Below are 16,318 nucleotides of genomic sequence, written 5' to 3' on the forward strand. Positions count from 1 at the left end.
CCGGTCTGCAAGGGTGGCCAGATTCCTCTGGAGCGTGTGCACCAGGGGAATGACCAGACCGAGGGTCGCCGTGTCTGACGAGACCGCCACAGTGAAGTCCTTGAAGGGCTTCAGGACCTCCACTGTCTGGGTGATGGTGAGCCAATCCTCCCGGTTGAACTCACCCACCTGACTCGCACCGCGGTGCTCGGAGAGCCACGCGTGGAGTGCGGCCTGCTGCTCCACCAAGCGCTCAAGCATGGCGCAGGTGGAGTTCCAGCGAGTGCTGACGTCAGTGATCAGAGCGTGCTCTGGCACACCTGTCCTGACCTGTGTCTGGCGCAGTTCGTGCGTGGCCTTCACGCTGCGCGAGAAGTGACCCGTGAGCCTCCGACATTTCTGGACAAGTAACTGGAGTTCACGGGTCCGGGTATCCACGGGTTCCTTCGAGGAGCCCAACCCCAGCGCATCTCTCACCACTAGGTGAAGCTTGTGAGCGGCACAGTAGACGCTCTCTCGGCTCACTAGATGCGCCGCTGCCCTCATGTTCTTGCCACCGTCCGTCACCATGCATCCCACGGTGGCGGGTCCCTGGCCTATCCACTCGTCCAACTGTCTCCTTAAGGTGGCAGCGATGTTCTCCGCCGTGTGGGACACGTCGAGCACCTCGGCGTGAAGCAAGGCCTTGCAGTAGCCGGCCTGGCGGTCTCGCATCCTTCCCTGTCTAGCTGTGCTAGGCACCTCCCCCCGGCCCCCACCCAGAACCGACTCGGGTTCCCACCAGTGAGCAGTAAGCGAGAGGTACGCTTGCTGCACACTTGGGCAGGTCCAGATGTCCGATGTGAAGTGCACAGTTCTCCCGGCAACCCGGGACAGCTGTGCCTTCACATGATCCCTGGCAGCCCTGTAAAACGAGGGCACCACCGATCTGCTCAACGACGTGCGAGCAGGGACGGCGTACCAGGGAAAGCAATCTTGGAGCAGCCCTGAGAAGCCGAAGTCTTCAACTACGGAATACGGTTGCCCATCCACTGCTATCATGTTGACGATGTGGCGCGTGATGCGCCTGCTCGCCCTCCGGATCCCCTCTCTGGGCACACTAGCGCCCTGCATACCAAGCATCTCCGGGAGAGAGGCTTGGCGTCCCTTTCCTGCAGGTACCCTTGGGGGGAGAGCACCAGAGGAGCCTGCCTCCTTCTGGCTAGCTGGCGGCCGTGCGGCGCCACTCGAACCCTCCTCCCGAAGAAGCACCGCCTGGTGGTGCCTCTTCATATGGTACCTCATCCCAGACGTGGAGAGATGCCACACATCTTTGCCACGGCTGACGCGCTGCCTACAATGCAGGCACAGGGCTGCTCGGGGATCCTCCGTTGTCTGGAAGTGCTTCCAGATTTCGGAGGAAAAGGGCATCCCACGCTTCCCAGGAGAAGCGCGTTCGGGACCACCCTGCGGCACCTCCTGTGAGGTGCTCTGGCCGGACACACCGTGTCCCACTCTCGGCCGGGCAGGTGGGGATGGACGAGGCTGAAGGGGCAGAGATGTGGGCTCTTCCACCACAGTCTCTGCCTCTTCCTCCCGCGTCCTCTCCTCCTGCACAGCCGCGAGAGGCCTGCTGCTGGCCTCAGAGGAAACTGGGGTGGACCGCCCCAGGGGGGGTCTCACGGGCAGTTCCTCCAACATCCTCCGGGTTCCTGGGGTGAGCGGGAGCGCAGGGAAAGTCATGTGCTCCGCGCCCATCCCAGGAGACACCACATGCTGCCCCTCCTCCAGCAGCTGGCTCGCAACCACTGGAGGAGGAGGAGCCTCAGCAGCAGGCCCCTGCCCAGTGCCAGCCCCTGCCTCACGCACCCGGGTTGGGGGTGGCCCTCCAGCAGCTGCCTCAGGAAAGAGAGTCTTGCGAACCCTCTTCCTGTCACCAGAAGCCAGGCTGGTGAACGGCAGCAGCGCAGGGGAGGGCCTCCTCCGCTCAGATGGAGGGGCTGCCGCAGCAGTCCCCCTCCCCCTCCCCTCCTCCCCTCTAGATTTCTCCCTAGCCTTTCCCCCGGGTCCCCTCTCTGCTTTCCTCTCTGACATACTTTCCCCTCCCAAATTCAACCCTAACTAATCAGAAAAGATTTAGAAAACAAAGGTCAACTTTGTTTTCAAGACCTAACTAACCTGCTATAAATCTGTGTTTCTAGTGGCTCTGTGACTTGGAGATGAACAATCAAGTGCCTTTTTAAGCAACCCTATTTATGTCAGGGAACCTGAGCCTGCCAATCAGCTGAATTCCTCTGGAATTGAGCTGGCCCTAAACCCCAATAACAGGTGACGAAGCCTTAAACACTCACACACTAGTATGCCCGGGCCGGCCTGGCACCACCACGTGTGCCAGAGATGGGCAGTGGAACCCTAGTTATGGGGGCACTAATGGGAAGCCTATTGACAGCTATTACAAATTTTATATATATATATATATATATAGAATTCAAACCTAACACTCACTCACTAATGCTTTCCCTGCTGAGTCCCTATTTAGTTTTTTAAAAAAAACTAGGCTCGGTTTCCCTAATAATTATGTTGAGGGCAATTATCCACTGATCACCTACCAACTGGCCTACCTACCTAAGAGACACTATTTAGCGGGACCGATGTATCTGTGGTATGTCGGTGTGGGGTGTGGATGTGGTGTTTTGAAGATGAGCCTCCCCCCTCCCAAGCTAGCAAGAACCCACCCCCAAGGCCACCCAAATGTCAACCCGGACTCGCTCACACTAACACCAGTCCTGCAGTCCAGCGATGTTCAGGCGGTCTTGCAGCTGGTCCTCCTCTCCTCCACGATGCTGTCAAGAAAATTGGAAATGTTAGCAGAGTCAACACCACACGCCGCACACGCAACCCCAAAATTCAAGGCCCCGTTGCACAAGCCAAGTCAGCCCCCCCCCCTTAAAGGCTAGGGCCAACCAGCAGCAAAACAAAACACATCCACCCAGCAGAGCTTCTGGCCTGTGCAGGCCAGAAGCTGGCACACTCATTTTTTAGTCCTGTGAAACAGCAGTTCATGCCCACCCCACACTCAAACTTGAAAAATGAAACATGAAAGAAAGCTGGCACTGCGATCAATGCTGGCCCCCCTAACCCCCAAACAATATCCTCTTGCCCAACCAGAAAATGCCCCCCCCCCCGGCCCAAGCCATAAAGACAGAGCCAAAGCATATGCTCGCAGGTAGGCACAGCAGCAGACATAAGCTCAAAAACCAAATTTAACAACAACCCTACCAGTCCACCAGTGCAGATGTCCAGCAATGTTGATCCTCCACGCAGAGATCTGCAGGCCGATGTCCACCAAGTGCAGTCCAGTCCAGAAGAGGTCCACCAACGATAAACAACCTGAATGTGAAGCAAAACAGTGAGTGCCAGGCCAGCAAACGGGAAGGGTTACCAAAGCCGGAGCAGCAGGCCTGTGTGTGGGCCGAAGGCTGGCACAGTTGATCAGGACGGAGCCTGTTGGGAATCCTTGCAAGCAGGGGACCAGACACAGAAACGCAAGCCACACCATTCCAGATTGTGGAGCACAACTGTGAGTGCCAGGCCAGCAACCAAAAAGGGTTACCTTGGCCAAAGCAGCATACCTGTGTGTGGCCCACAGGCTGGCACAGTTGATCAGGACGGAGCCTGTTGGGAATCCTTGCTAGCAGGGGACCAGACACAGAACAGCAAGCCACACCATTCCAGATTGTGAAGCACAACTGTGAGAGCCAGCCAGAAGAAAGGCTTCTGGCCTGTGTAGGCCCGAAGCTGGCACACTCTGGTTTTAATCTTCAAACAGTGGATCAAGCTTAAAGAAGGCAAGCACAACAACCAATGCTGAACCCCCCCCCCCACCATCAAAGATTGTCTGCCCAACCTGTCCCCCAGGCCATACCTGTGTGTGGCCCACAGGCTGGCACAGTTGATCAGGACGGAGCCTGTTGGGAATCCTTGCAAGCAGGGGACCAGACACAGAAACGCAAGCCACACCATTCCAGATTGTGGAGCACAACTGTGAGTGCCAGGCCAGCAACCAAAAAGGGTTACCTTGGCCAAAGCAGCATACCTGTGTGTGGCCCACAGGCTGGCACAGTTGATCAGGACGGAGCCTGTTGGGAATCCTTGCTAGCAGGGGACCAGACACAGAACAGCAAGCCACACCATTCCAGATTGTGAAGCACAACTGTGAGAGCCAGCCAGAAGAAAGGCTTCTGGCCTGTGTAGGCCCGAAGCTGGCACACTCTGGTTTTAATCTTCAAACAGTGGATCAAGCTTAAAGAAGGCAAGCACAACAACCAATGCTGAAACCCCCCCCCCCCCACCATCAAAGATTGTCTGCCCAACCTGTCCCCCAGGCCATACCTGTGTGTGGCCCACAGGCTGGCACAGTTGATCAGGACGGAGCCTGTTGGGAATCCTTGCTAGCAGGGGACCAGACACAGAACAGCAAGCCACACCATTCCAGATTGTGAAGCACAACTGTGAGAGCCAGCCAGAAGAAAGGCTTCTGGCCTGTGTAGGCCCGAAGCTGGCACACTCTGGTTTTAATCTTCAAACAGTGGATCAAGCTTAAAGAAGGCAAGCACAACAACCAATGCTGAAACCCCCCCCCCCCACCATCAAAGATTGTCTGCCCAACCTGTCCCCCAGGCCATACCTGTGTGTGGCCCACAGGCTGGCACAGTTGATCAGGACGGAGCCTGTTGGGAATCCTTGCTAGCAGGGGACCAGACACAGAAAGGCAAGCCACACCATTCCAGATTGTGAAGCACAACTGTGAGAGCCAGCCAGAAGAAAGGCTTCTGGCCTGTGTAGGCCCGAAGCTGGCACACTCTGGTTTTAATCTTCAAACAGTGGATCAAGCTTAAAGAAGGCAAGCACAACAACCAATGCTGAAACCCCCCCCCCCACCATCAAAGATTGTCTGCCCAACCTGTCCCCCAGGCCATACCTGTGTGTGGCCCACAGGCTGGCACAGTTGATCAGGACGGAGCCTGTTGGGAATCCTTGCTAGCAGGGGACCAGACACAGAACAGCAAGCCACACCATTCCAGATTGTGAAGCACAACTGTGAGAGCCAGCCAGAAGAAAGGCTTCTGGCCTGTGTAGGCCCGAAGCTGGCACACTCTGGTTTTAATCTTCAAACAGTGGATCAAGCTTAAAGAAGGCAAGCACAACAACCAATGCTGAAACCCCCCCCCCCCCACCATCAAAGATTGTCTGCCCAACCTGTCCCCCAGGCCATACCTGTGTGTGGCCCACAGGCTGGCACAGTTGATCAGGACGGAGCCTGTTGGGAATCCTTGCTAGCAGGGGACCAGACACAGAAAGGCAAGCCACACCATTCCAGATTGTGAAGCACAACTGTGAGAGCCAGCCAGAAGAAAGGCTTCTGGCCTGTGTAGGCCCGAAGCTGGCACACTCTGGTTTTAATCTTCAAACAGTGGATCAAGCTTAAAGAAGGCAAGCACAACAACCAATGCTGAAACCCCCCCCCCCACCATCAAACATTGTCTGCCCAACCTGTCCCCCAGGCCATACCTGTGTGTGGCCCACAGGCTGGCACAGTTGATCAGGACGGAGCCTGTTGGGAATCCTTGCAAGCAGGGGACCAGACACAGAAAGGCAAGCCACACCATTCCAGATTGTGAAGCACAACTGTGAGAGCCAGCCAGAAGAAAGGCTTCTGGCCTGTGTAGGCCCGAAGCTGGCACACTCTTGTTTTAATCTTAAAACAGTGGATCAAGCTTAAAGAAGGCAAGCACAACAACCAATGCTGAACCCCCCCCCCACCATCAAACATTGTCTGCCCAACCTGTCCCCCAGGCCATACCTGTGTGTGGCCCACAGGCTGGCACAGTTGATCAGGACGGAGCCTGTTGGGAATCCTTGCAAGCAGGGGACCAGACACAGAAAGGCAAGCCACACCATTCCAGATTGTGAAGCACAACTGTGAGAGCCAGCCAGAAGAAAGGCTTCTGGCCTGTGTAGGCCCAAAGCTGGCACACTCTTGTTTTAATCTTAAAACAGTGGATCAAGCTTAAAGAAGGCAAGCACAACAACCAATGCTGAAACCCCCCCCACCATCAAACATTGTCTGCCCAACCTGTCCCCCAGGCCATACCTGTGTGTGGCCCACAGGCTGGCACAGTTGATCAGGACGGAGCCTGTTGGGAATCCTTGCAAGCAGGGGACCAGACACAGAAAAGCAAGCCACACCATTCCAGATTGTGGAGCACAACTGTGAGAGCCAGCCAGAAGAAAGGCTTCTGGCCTGTGTAGGCCCAAAGCTGGCACACTCTTGTTTTAATCTTAAAACAGTGGATCAAGCTTAAAGAAGGCAAGCACAACAACCAATGCTGAAACCCCCACCCCACCATTAAACATTGTCTGCCCAACCTGTCCCCCAGGCCATGCCAAGAATAAACTGCAACACCTTTTTGCAGAGGCAGGCCACAGCAGCACATTGCCCAGCATCAAAAAAATTTACAAAAATTTTAAAAAGGCCTACCAGGTGTCCTCTCAGGATGTCCAGCACAGTTGATCCTCCAGGCAGATGTCCTCCAGGCTCCAGGTGCAGTCTCTCTTCTTCTCCTCTCTCGGTCACAGCTCAGCAGCAGCAGCAACAGAAGTGTTCCAGACAGTCTTGCTCCAAATTTAAATCCCCTGCTGCAGCCTCAGCCAAAGATTTAAATCTATTGGCTGGCATGAGAATGCAGCAGTGGGATTGGTGACTCCTAAAGTCCCCAGTCCCCTGCCTTTCCCCACCCACACTCCAAGAGCCACCCTCCTCCTGCTCCCCCTCCCCTACCTGTTAGTTTTGGCGGGAATCTCTGCTGCTTTGCAAATGCAAAGTGCAATGCAATGCTTGCACCTTGCATTTGCAAGGCAAAGCAGGATTCCCTATCCTCCTTTGCAAGAGGGGTGGGGGGTGACAGAAGGAGTGAGTGATTCACTCCTTCTCCCCCCCTCCCCTCTTCTAAGAGCCTGCAGGAAGCCTTTGCTTCCAGCAGGATTTTGCTAGCCGCTTGCTAAGGCAAACGGCTAGCAAAATCAAAATGGCGATTCTCGAATGCCGAAAGAATGCCGAAAGAATCCCGAAACGTTTCGGGTTTTTCTTTCGGCAATCCCGAAACGTTTCGGCATTCCCCGAAACGTTTCGGGATTCTTGAAGAATGCCGAAACACTTTTGTTTCGGCATTCTTTCGGCATTCAGAATGCCGAAACGCACATCCCTACTTGGGTTGCCACCTCCATTTTACATTCCAAATCACTCATTCTATTGTTAAGTTGTTGAACTTGGGTAGCTATATTGTTTAAAGAATCCACCAATTTATTGGTTTGTTTAGTCATTTCCCCTTCCAGTTTTCCAAATTTCTCTTCAATCTTTGAAAATCTTTCATCCAACTTTGAATATCTTGATTCCAAATTATCATTATTTGATTCCAAATTATCATGAGAACATATTGTCTGTATAAAGTCTATCATTGGAGGTTTATCAGATTTCTCATCAACTGAGGCAGACCTCCTTTTAGTTGACATATAAATTTTACAATTTATATTCCTACAGGAAAAAACTGATCTCTGTTGCCTGGAGATCTGTTGTAATTTGTAATTCTGTGGCTCCCTCTGCTGGCTCTTGTCTATAAATCGTAGCAGCTTTTTAAACCTGACCAAACTCAAGGTCACCCAGGACACTTCAGTAACTTGTTTACATTATGACTTTCCCCAGCACTTGGTCATCATAGCAACCTCCCTGCAGCTGGCCAAGTTTCTCTCACACTGAGAACAAAAACAATCTACTTAACACACTTCTTTTGCAAAGAAACCTTAAATTACTTTAAAATCTTTTAAAAGAAAAAAATTAGTCTCTTCAATTTTTCCAATTTATCCCCTTTTAAGTCCTGCAAAAAAGTTAGTCTCTCACTCTTAGCATAGTGCAGCAGCGTAGAATTCAATCTTCAAATGGAAAATTACTCTTAAAAATGTTGAATTGCAAATGCCCAGGTAGATTAAGAAATGGAGAAGCTGGATCTGGGTTTCCGTTTGGCATTGCTGAGCAGGCTGTCTTTCCCAAACTCTTGATGGACCCCTCCCAATCTATAGCCAAAGCCTTCAGTTCCTCCAGGGTGAAGCAGCTTTTCAGGAGATACATGGGTGATCCCTTGATTTCCCTTTTAGTTCCAGAAAATTTATGATTGCATCTATGAAGAGTCTCTGAGGCACATGGAAACTTTCTATCTGCCATCATTCCCTGGGGACACCTCTGTCAGGTGCTCAGGATCATCTGTCATATTCAATACCCCGCTGCAGCTGAAGCTGATGCTGTTGTTGGTGATTCTGTTATGTGAACCTTGGGTGGGAAACTGAGAATGGAAGGTGTTTGTTCCTGTTGTAATCTCTACCCAGTCTGGGAGCCTGCTTGACCTTGAGGAATCCATGAATCACACAGCCTGTTTTCCTGTCTGCAGAGTTAGAGGACAGTTGGGAGAAAGATGGGGGGAATTAGGAGTAGCCTTGGTGAACCTATATCTTCTTGATACTTGTCTGTAGCTGCCAGTCCCAGCAAGGAGGGCATAAGTGTATGATACTAGCATCTTATCAATAAAACAACTTTTACTCATGAAGTGATGTCTCTTGAAAGTTGCCTGGTATCCTTATACGGCTGACCTGGCCACTTCGATCCATGCTATGGTAACCTCAAGGCTTGACTATTATAAAGCTCTATACATTGGCCTCCCATCTAAGTTAACTAGGAGGCTCCAATTAGTGCAAAATGCTGCAGCTCGATTGTTATCAGGAGCGAGCAGCAGCATGAACATCACTCCCATCCTACAGTCGCTCCACTGGCTACCCATTGTTTACCGTGCTCAGTTCAAAGTATTAGTTATTGCATACAAAGTTCTTCACGGCTTTAGTCCGGCATACCTATGGGACCACCTCCCTCCCTATGTTCCTCCACAGCCGCCTCGCTCATCTGAACAGTGTCTCCTGCAGGTACCAAGCTGCTCACAGGTGAAGTCAGCAGCAGCCTGTACACGGGCTTTCTCTGTGGTGGCCCCTATCCTGTGGAATGACCTGCCTGAGGAAGTCAGAAGAGCCCCCACTCTCCTGGCTGTCCATAAATGATGCAAAACCGAACTATTCAAAAAGGCTTTTTACTCAAATGGGAGGGCTGCATTGTAGGGATGGGGTCTCAGGTGCTTCACTAACAAGTTGGGGATAATAGATTTCATCACCATTTTTGCCTCATATATTATCTGCTGCTTTAAATATGTACTCCTATGTACAACCATCGCTCCATGATGTCTAATGTTAGTCCTAGAATTGATTATGTTTTGCTTCAGTATCTCTACTATGTCTTGGATCCTTGCTAATGCTATGTCTTTAAACCTATATATGTTTACCTTATGGTATTGTATTGAAATGTACTTACTTGATACTGATTGTATTAACCTCATACTGTGTAATCCACCTTGAGTTTCAGTGAGAAAGGCAAACTATTAATGACATAAATAACAAAATTAAAATGAAATAAATAAATCTCCTCAGATGTTTTCATTATCAAGGAGCTCTAACCCATTCTTTACAATGAGGCCTTTGAGGCTTTTTGGAGAAACTGTTTTTGCACTTGATGGCACCAAAATCACACAGAAGACAGTCCTCCCTTCAAACCATTGACTTGTTCCAGAATATGAAGAAGAAGAAGAAGGGCTGCTGTTTAAAGGGGTAAGGCATTTGCTTCTTGGATGGAAGCAACTGCATGCGTGAAGTGAGAAGTTCAAAACACATAAGCAACAGACTGACTTAGCAGGTAGCCTGCTGCCACTCAGACTGTCTGCTGGTAGCCAGTGGCAGCCTAAGTCGGTGGGGCACTGCCCGAGGTTGCCAATGGCCAGGTGAGGCCTGAAGATAACTAGGAATTACAAATGATCCACAGACTACAGAGACGTGCTCCCCTGGAGAAAATCGCTATTTTGGAGTGTGAGATGAGTCCCCTTCCCAAACTCCACCCTTCCAAGGATCAACCCCCAAATATCCATGAAATTCCCACTCTGAAATTGGCTAGTCCATTAAAGGCAAATATGGCCTCTACTGAAAGTCAGTCTACAAGTCTGAGAATCTATCAAGTACTCAGAGCCTGTCTACACAGCAAGATTTTAACTCCATTAACTCCACACACACATCCATTCTATGGCTTCATCTTACCTACTCTTTCATTCTGTGGGACAAGACAATTAATTGAACTGAGTTTGTAACAATGCCTAAAACATAATGAAAGAATGCATTTTAAAAATCTTAATTTAAAATGTACATCATCTGTACATAAGGCTGAACAAAATCTTCTCGTCCAAATTCTTCCTGCCCTCCCTCCCACACCAGCCCCCAAACCTTCTGTTGCAGTTCTAGTCAGTTTCTCAGTGGGAAAGGAGAAGGAGAACACCTATAATAAAAGTATTGAGTTCACAATGAACACTGACATTTTTGGACAATACAAGAAAAGTCAGTAAATGTGTTTAAAAGAATACATTTTATGCCAGTTTCTTTACTGGACTCACTGAGAATTTATATGCTCATGTAATCAGCAAAGAATACTGCACACTATTGTCGAAGGCTTTCACCGCCGGAGAACGATGGTTGTTGTGGATTTTCCGGGCTGTATTGCTGTGGTCTTGGCATTGTAGTTCCTGATGTTTCACCAGCAGCTGTGACTGGCATCTTCAGAGGTGTAGCACCAAAAGACAGGGATCTCTCAGTGTCAAACTGTTTGAGAGATCCCTGTCTTTCAGTGCTACACCTCTGAATATGCCAGTCACAGCAGCTATCGAAATGTCAAGGACTACAATGCCAAGACCATGGCAATATAGCCCAAAAAATCCACAACAACCAAATACTGCACACTGTCAATCAGAGCAATTGGTGTGGCCATTAGAGCATCAGACTGGGACTCAGGGGATCCTGGTTCACATCCCCACTCCCCATAAACTCATCAGGTGAGCATGGATCAGTCACTTTCAGCCTAACCTACTTTTCAGGATCGTTATGAGGATAAACTGGAGGAGAGATGAGAAGCATGTATGCTGCACTGAGCTCCTTGAAGGACAGGAGGGGGTAAAAAATGGACTCCTCTGAAGCACTTGAGGGAAACCAGGAGTGGCTCCTTGTTTTGGGGAAGAGATGCTTTAACGAAGAAACAAATGGATGTCAGGGAACCCTTTGACCCAGGCATCAAGGAGACCCAGGCATGCCGCACTATGAATCATTAAGCCATTTTACTTCCATTGCTATTGATTAAGAACAACATCTCTTTAAAACATTAGCTCCTGCTTGCACTTGTTCCACAGTATATTTGAGCCTTATGGTGTTAAAACAAAACTTTCTTTAAAACAAAGAAAACTATTTCTGAAACAATTACATGGGAGCTTGTATGGTGGCATTGAAATGAATATCTATTAGCCAGTTTATGTTTTAGGAGCTATCTGTTGAAAAGCAGTTTAAATCTTTTTCTGTGACACCACACATATCATGTAGCAATCTCTGGAAAAAACCTGGAGGTTTCTGACAAATAGACCCGAGAAAAACAAATATCTGAAAAGCCTTGGGTTTTACAGACAAATTCTTCCTCTTTTTTTTTTTTGGTGATAGCTGTATGCTTTGCTGAGATTGTTGTAAGCTGCCTGCTTAGCCAGGTGGAACTGAACCATATAATACCTTGTGCATGACTGAGACAGAGGAGCATCACAAGCCGAGTTTCTCTCCAGCTGAGTTTCCCATTAAATGGGTGTAAGCAGCATTCACTGCCCACCATTTGTGCAAGCACTCCTCTCGAGGCCATCAGGTACACTTTCCTTTGCGGCCAAGGGTTGCCCTGCTCTTAGGAAGTATTCAGAGCTGAACTCTTGAGGAAAAAAACATAAACTAATGACATTCGGTACCTAGCCAATGGACTCTACAGCGTGGGAGCTGGCGTGGAATTGAGCTCCAAATTCAACACTAGGACAGCAGAGACCAGGGATCGCATACCTACTTAACCAAGAAGCTCCCTAGGGTGCACACAATACCTCCATGTGCAGCAGCAGAAAGAAGAAAACTCTCCTACCCTGCACTGGTTTTGCATGGAGGGGGGAAAGCTTGGGAGAAAAGCAGGAGCTTTCCCAACCCCGGGGGGGGGGCAGCATTCTGAGCCCATTTGGGCTCTCTCTTTTTAAAAATACATAGCCATTCCCCAGAGCTGCCGTGTGTCTATGTGAGCTCAGGTTGGCACCGTCATGAATTTGTGAAGGAAGTAATGTTTAGAGTTACCCCGAGTAGTGTACATTTCTCTAGTTGGATAGAACACTGATTGCCTGTTTTTTTGTTGCATTTCAAGACACAAAAGTTTTTAGTCCTTTTAAATGAATATTCAGGAAACGTCTGGAATTGTCTTGATTGTAGACTTACCAAACTCCAGGCTGGGCCTGGAGATCTGGAATTAAAATTGATCACCAGACTGCAAAGATCAGTTCCTCTGGAGGAAATGGCTGCTGTGAAGGGTGGTGTCTATGGCATCATGTCCAACTGAGGTCCCTTGCCTCCCAAACCACAATCTCCCAAGGCTCCATCCCCAATCCAAAGGAATATCCTTGAGATATTCCTACCTTGATGGGTTTCATCTCCACAAGGAAACTCCATAGCCCTGGGGTGATAACTCCAGATGTGGAGGATGTGTCACGTACAACAAATTTATAGAAATCATTTTAGAGAAAATTTAGCACAATCCAACCAACGTTAAGCATTAATTTTGATGGAAGAGTGTCAGAGCCAGGTCAACACCCATGCATATTGTAACAATGTTGCTACACACACTCCATTTGTGACATTCAGTAATTTCCAGATCAACAGGTTGTCATCTAAGCAGGGGAAAGTCTTAGGCTGAGAATGCAAATGCTACTTGCGTGTTCACATGGTGAAGCAACATGAGGAATTGGTACCTACTTTTAAAATAAAATTCTCTTTTCCTCTAAATAAAATTTGTTCTGATAAACTAAAAAATTGAAACAGAAATTTAATTTTAAAAAAGGTCTATGGAAATGGATTGATGACCAACAGATGCTCAGGAATTCTCCTCCTTTTGCTAGCTATTTAAGAATGCTGACACAGAGAGATTGTCATGTATTACATTCACAACGCTTGGAGGGAGAGCAGAATTCAGAACTGTGGGTCAAAAATTATGCAGCCCTCCATCACTGATCCTTAAGGAATAGTCACTTGGCATCTGATATTTTTTTAATTTTCATACAAGATTTTTTTGTATAAAAATCAAACTTCTCTGAAGTAATTACCTTTTTAAAAACATTCTTCATGACAGTCAAAGTGATAATTCCTGCTGTATTTCTGATCTCATAGAATCTGGCATGTCCAAATAACATACTTTGATATTTATGCTGTACCAATTTTCATTAAATTAAAAATATTGCTCATACTATTTGTTAAGTCAAAAACTGTTGAATAACGAATATGGTATTATTTATTCAATAAAATGTTTTTCCCCCTTTTGATTAGTGTGGTTCACTCGGAGGCATGGCACATTTTAGCTTGACACATTTGAAAATAAATCTTCCACAATTCTTAGGAAATTCTTGCAGTGTGGAGAAAAAGGCAGCCATTGTAGTGTGGTGGCTAATGTGTCAGATGTTGAGTTAAGATCTCACCTTGGACCAGTCACACTATCTCAGCTAACCTACCTCATAAGTTTATTGTTAAGATATAATGGGGACAGGACATCTATCATACATGCTATCTTGGAAAGGGGTGGGATTAAAATTGGATGAATCAGTTCAAGACTTCAGAATGTAGGGCAATGGACACAAACTTAAGGAGGTGACATACATCCCACCAATTTCCCACTATAAAATAGCTAGAACTGAAGGAGATAAAGGGACATGCTGGCCAGGTCAGCTTTAGCCATTGCCTGACTGTCTAAAAGGGTGGCATTTGCTAAGGGCAAACAGAGTGAGGTCATGTCTAGAAGATATGGCTACTTGACAATGTCTGAAGCCACAACAGTATGAGGATAACACTTAATGCCCTCACTTGCTTTATTTTAAGAATGGGTTAAATAAAATGGTTTGCAGGATATTAACATTGGTGGAGAACATGTCAAGTCAGCTCTAGTGTTATTAGTTTGTCATTTATATATTGAAACTGTTAAAATGGGATTTGTGACGATTACTCCTATGATACAAATTAAACTCCATAGAGATGCAGAGGAGTTAGCCGTGTTAGTCTGTGGTAGCAAAATCAAAAAGAGTCCAGTAGCACCTTTAAGACTAACCAATTTTATTGTAGCATAAGCTTTCGAGAATCAAGTTCTCTTTGTCAGATGCAGTTCGTCAGATGCAGTTTCTGTACCATGCATCTGACGAAGAGAACTTGATTCTCGAAAGCTTATGCTACAATAAAATTGGTTAGTCTTAAAGGTGCTACTGAACTCCATAGAGACTTTCCAAAGAAGGATGAATGCAGAAACTATGCCAGTAACATGGGCCATACAATTTCTCCCTCACCTCTACTCCCACACTTGCATAACATTATCTAAAAAATCTGGATGGCTCATTCAGAACTTTTTGGGGTCAAATGTGGGGACACCTGGAACTTTAGCCCACCTTTTCCCCCTTCTTGGTTGGTCTATCTGTACAGGAGAGTTATTTTATATTGTTCATCTTGTCCTGGGAATAAAATCTCAGATAATGTATTTCTCTTCGACACCCTTAAAAAGAGGGTATGGAGTAAACAGAAATCAAAGCTAATATTGAAGAGTTGAAAGATGGCCCTAAGGATGTCTCTTAATGTATGTCTGTTATCTGTGTAACATAGGTATATATCATAAATTTACCTACATAAATAAACGTTAAATTGTCTGGAGTACTGTTTTTAGGTCCTAATGATATACTTGTAGCTTCTAGGGGGCATTTGATGACAGTATTGTGTCCTGGAGAGCAGTAATGGCCTAAATATTAAGAACTGCTGGTCTGTATATTTCCAAACTAGGATTGAAAATCTGCTCTTAAGCATTAGAATATTTGTTTATTTGTAAAAATAATTTTGTTATTTCAATTCTCTGCAGTTCTTGGTTCCAAAGACTTGTTTGTCTGGCATAGGCATGTTGTATGGCTTTTATATGAAATGTGTATCATACAGTGAATACATACAAGGTACATCATTTATGCTCAGAATGTGCAATGCTGATTTAATGATGCACAAACAGTATTAAAAGTGTGAATTTTAGAGAAGAGGGACACTGTGAGGAAATAGAAAACTGTATAAAAATAATCTGCACAAGAGAGAATAAAAAGCAAAATTAATTCCAGACTGAAATAGTAAGGATTACCAATTCAAAACCATTCCTAATTGTATGGTTTCCAGGGCGGAAGTTAACTGTATGGTTCTTAACAGTAGCAATTCTGTATTTTCCACCCCTATGAAATGTCCCTATTTTCTGGCACATACCATGACAAAATGCATTCCCTATTTTATCCTATGCCAAAATGTTAGGTCTCCCCAAAAGTTTAAATATTATTTATTGGGCAATTCCATGAGCTCATTGAAGTCATTTCATTCAACACTGCACTGAGAGAGGGAGAAAACAGCAGGGTGCAGGTTCCCTTACACCCGCTATCCTATCAGGATACCAATTGTTGCTGTTATGTGTTTGAATTGTAGGTATTTTACAACAAGGGCTACCGGATCCATGGAAGGTTAAACACTAAAATATCTTTGCTATTTCAAAAGAGCAAAATGTTAGCAGCCAGTTCAGCTATAGAAAAAGATTACGGTTGCCAACACCAAGTCAGGAGATTCCTGGAGATTTGGGAGTGGAGTCTGGGGAGGACAAGGTTTGGGTGGGGAGGGAACTCTGAGGTGCAAAATGCCATAGTCCCCACACTGAGAAGCTGCCATTTGCTCCAGAGGAACTGATCTCTGTTACCTGGACATCAGTTGTAATTCAGGAGATTTCCATAGCCCACCTTAAGGTTGGCTGCCTTAAAAAGAACTTTCAAGCAATCTGGAATGAGTGTGTTAGTGCTGAGGCAGTGATCAGAGATGTAAGAATGATGGTGCTACAAAGACACAAGAATGTCTTATTTTCAATGGCGAAATGTTGGAAAGTAGGCAGACTGATTTGCAATGAGAGACAAAGACCAATGTGATTATTATTTAGTTCAATATGCATATTCACAAGTAGAGATGGGCACGAACAGAAAAAAATCCGAACATTATATTAGTTGTTTGTTGCCATCCATGAACAGGGACTCACGAACAACCACGAACATGGCCCTGTTCACGAACA

Source organism: Eublepharis macularius, chromosome 15 (genome assembly GCF_028583425.1).
Source record: "Eublepharis macularius isolate TG4126 chromosome 15, MPM_Emac_v1.0, whole genome shotgun sequence".
NCBI classification, from domain to species: domain Eukaryota; kingdom Metazoa; phylum Chordata; class Lepidosauria; order Squamata; family Eublepharidae; genus Eublepharis; species Eublepharis macularius.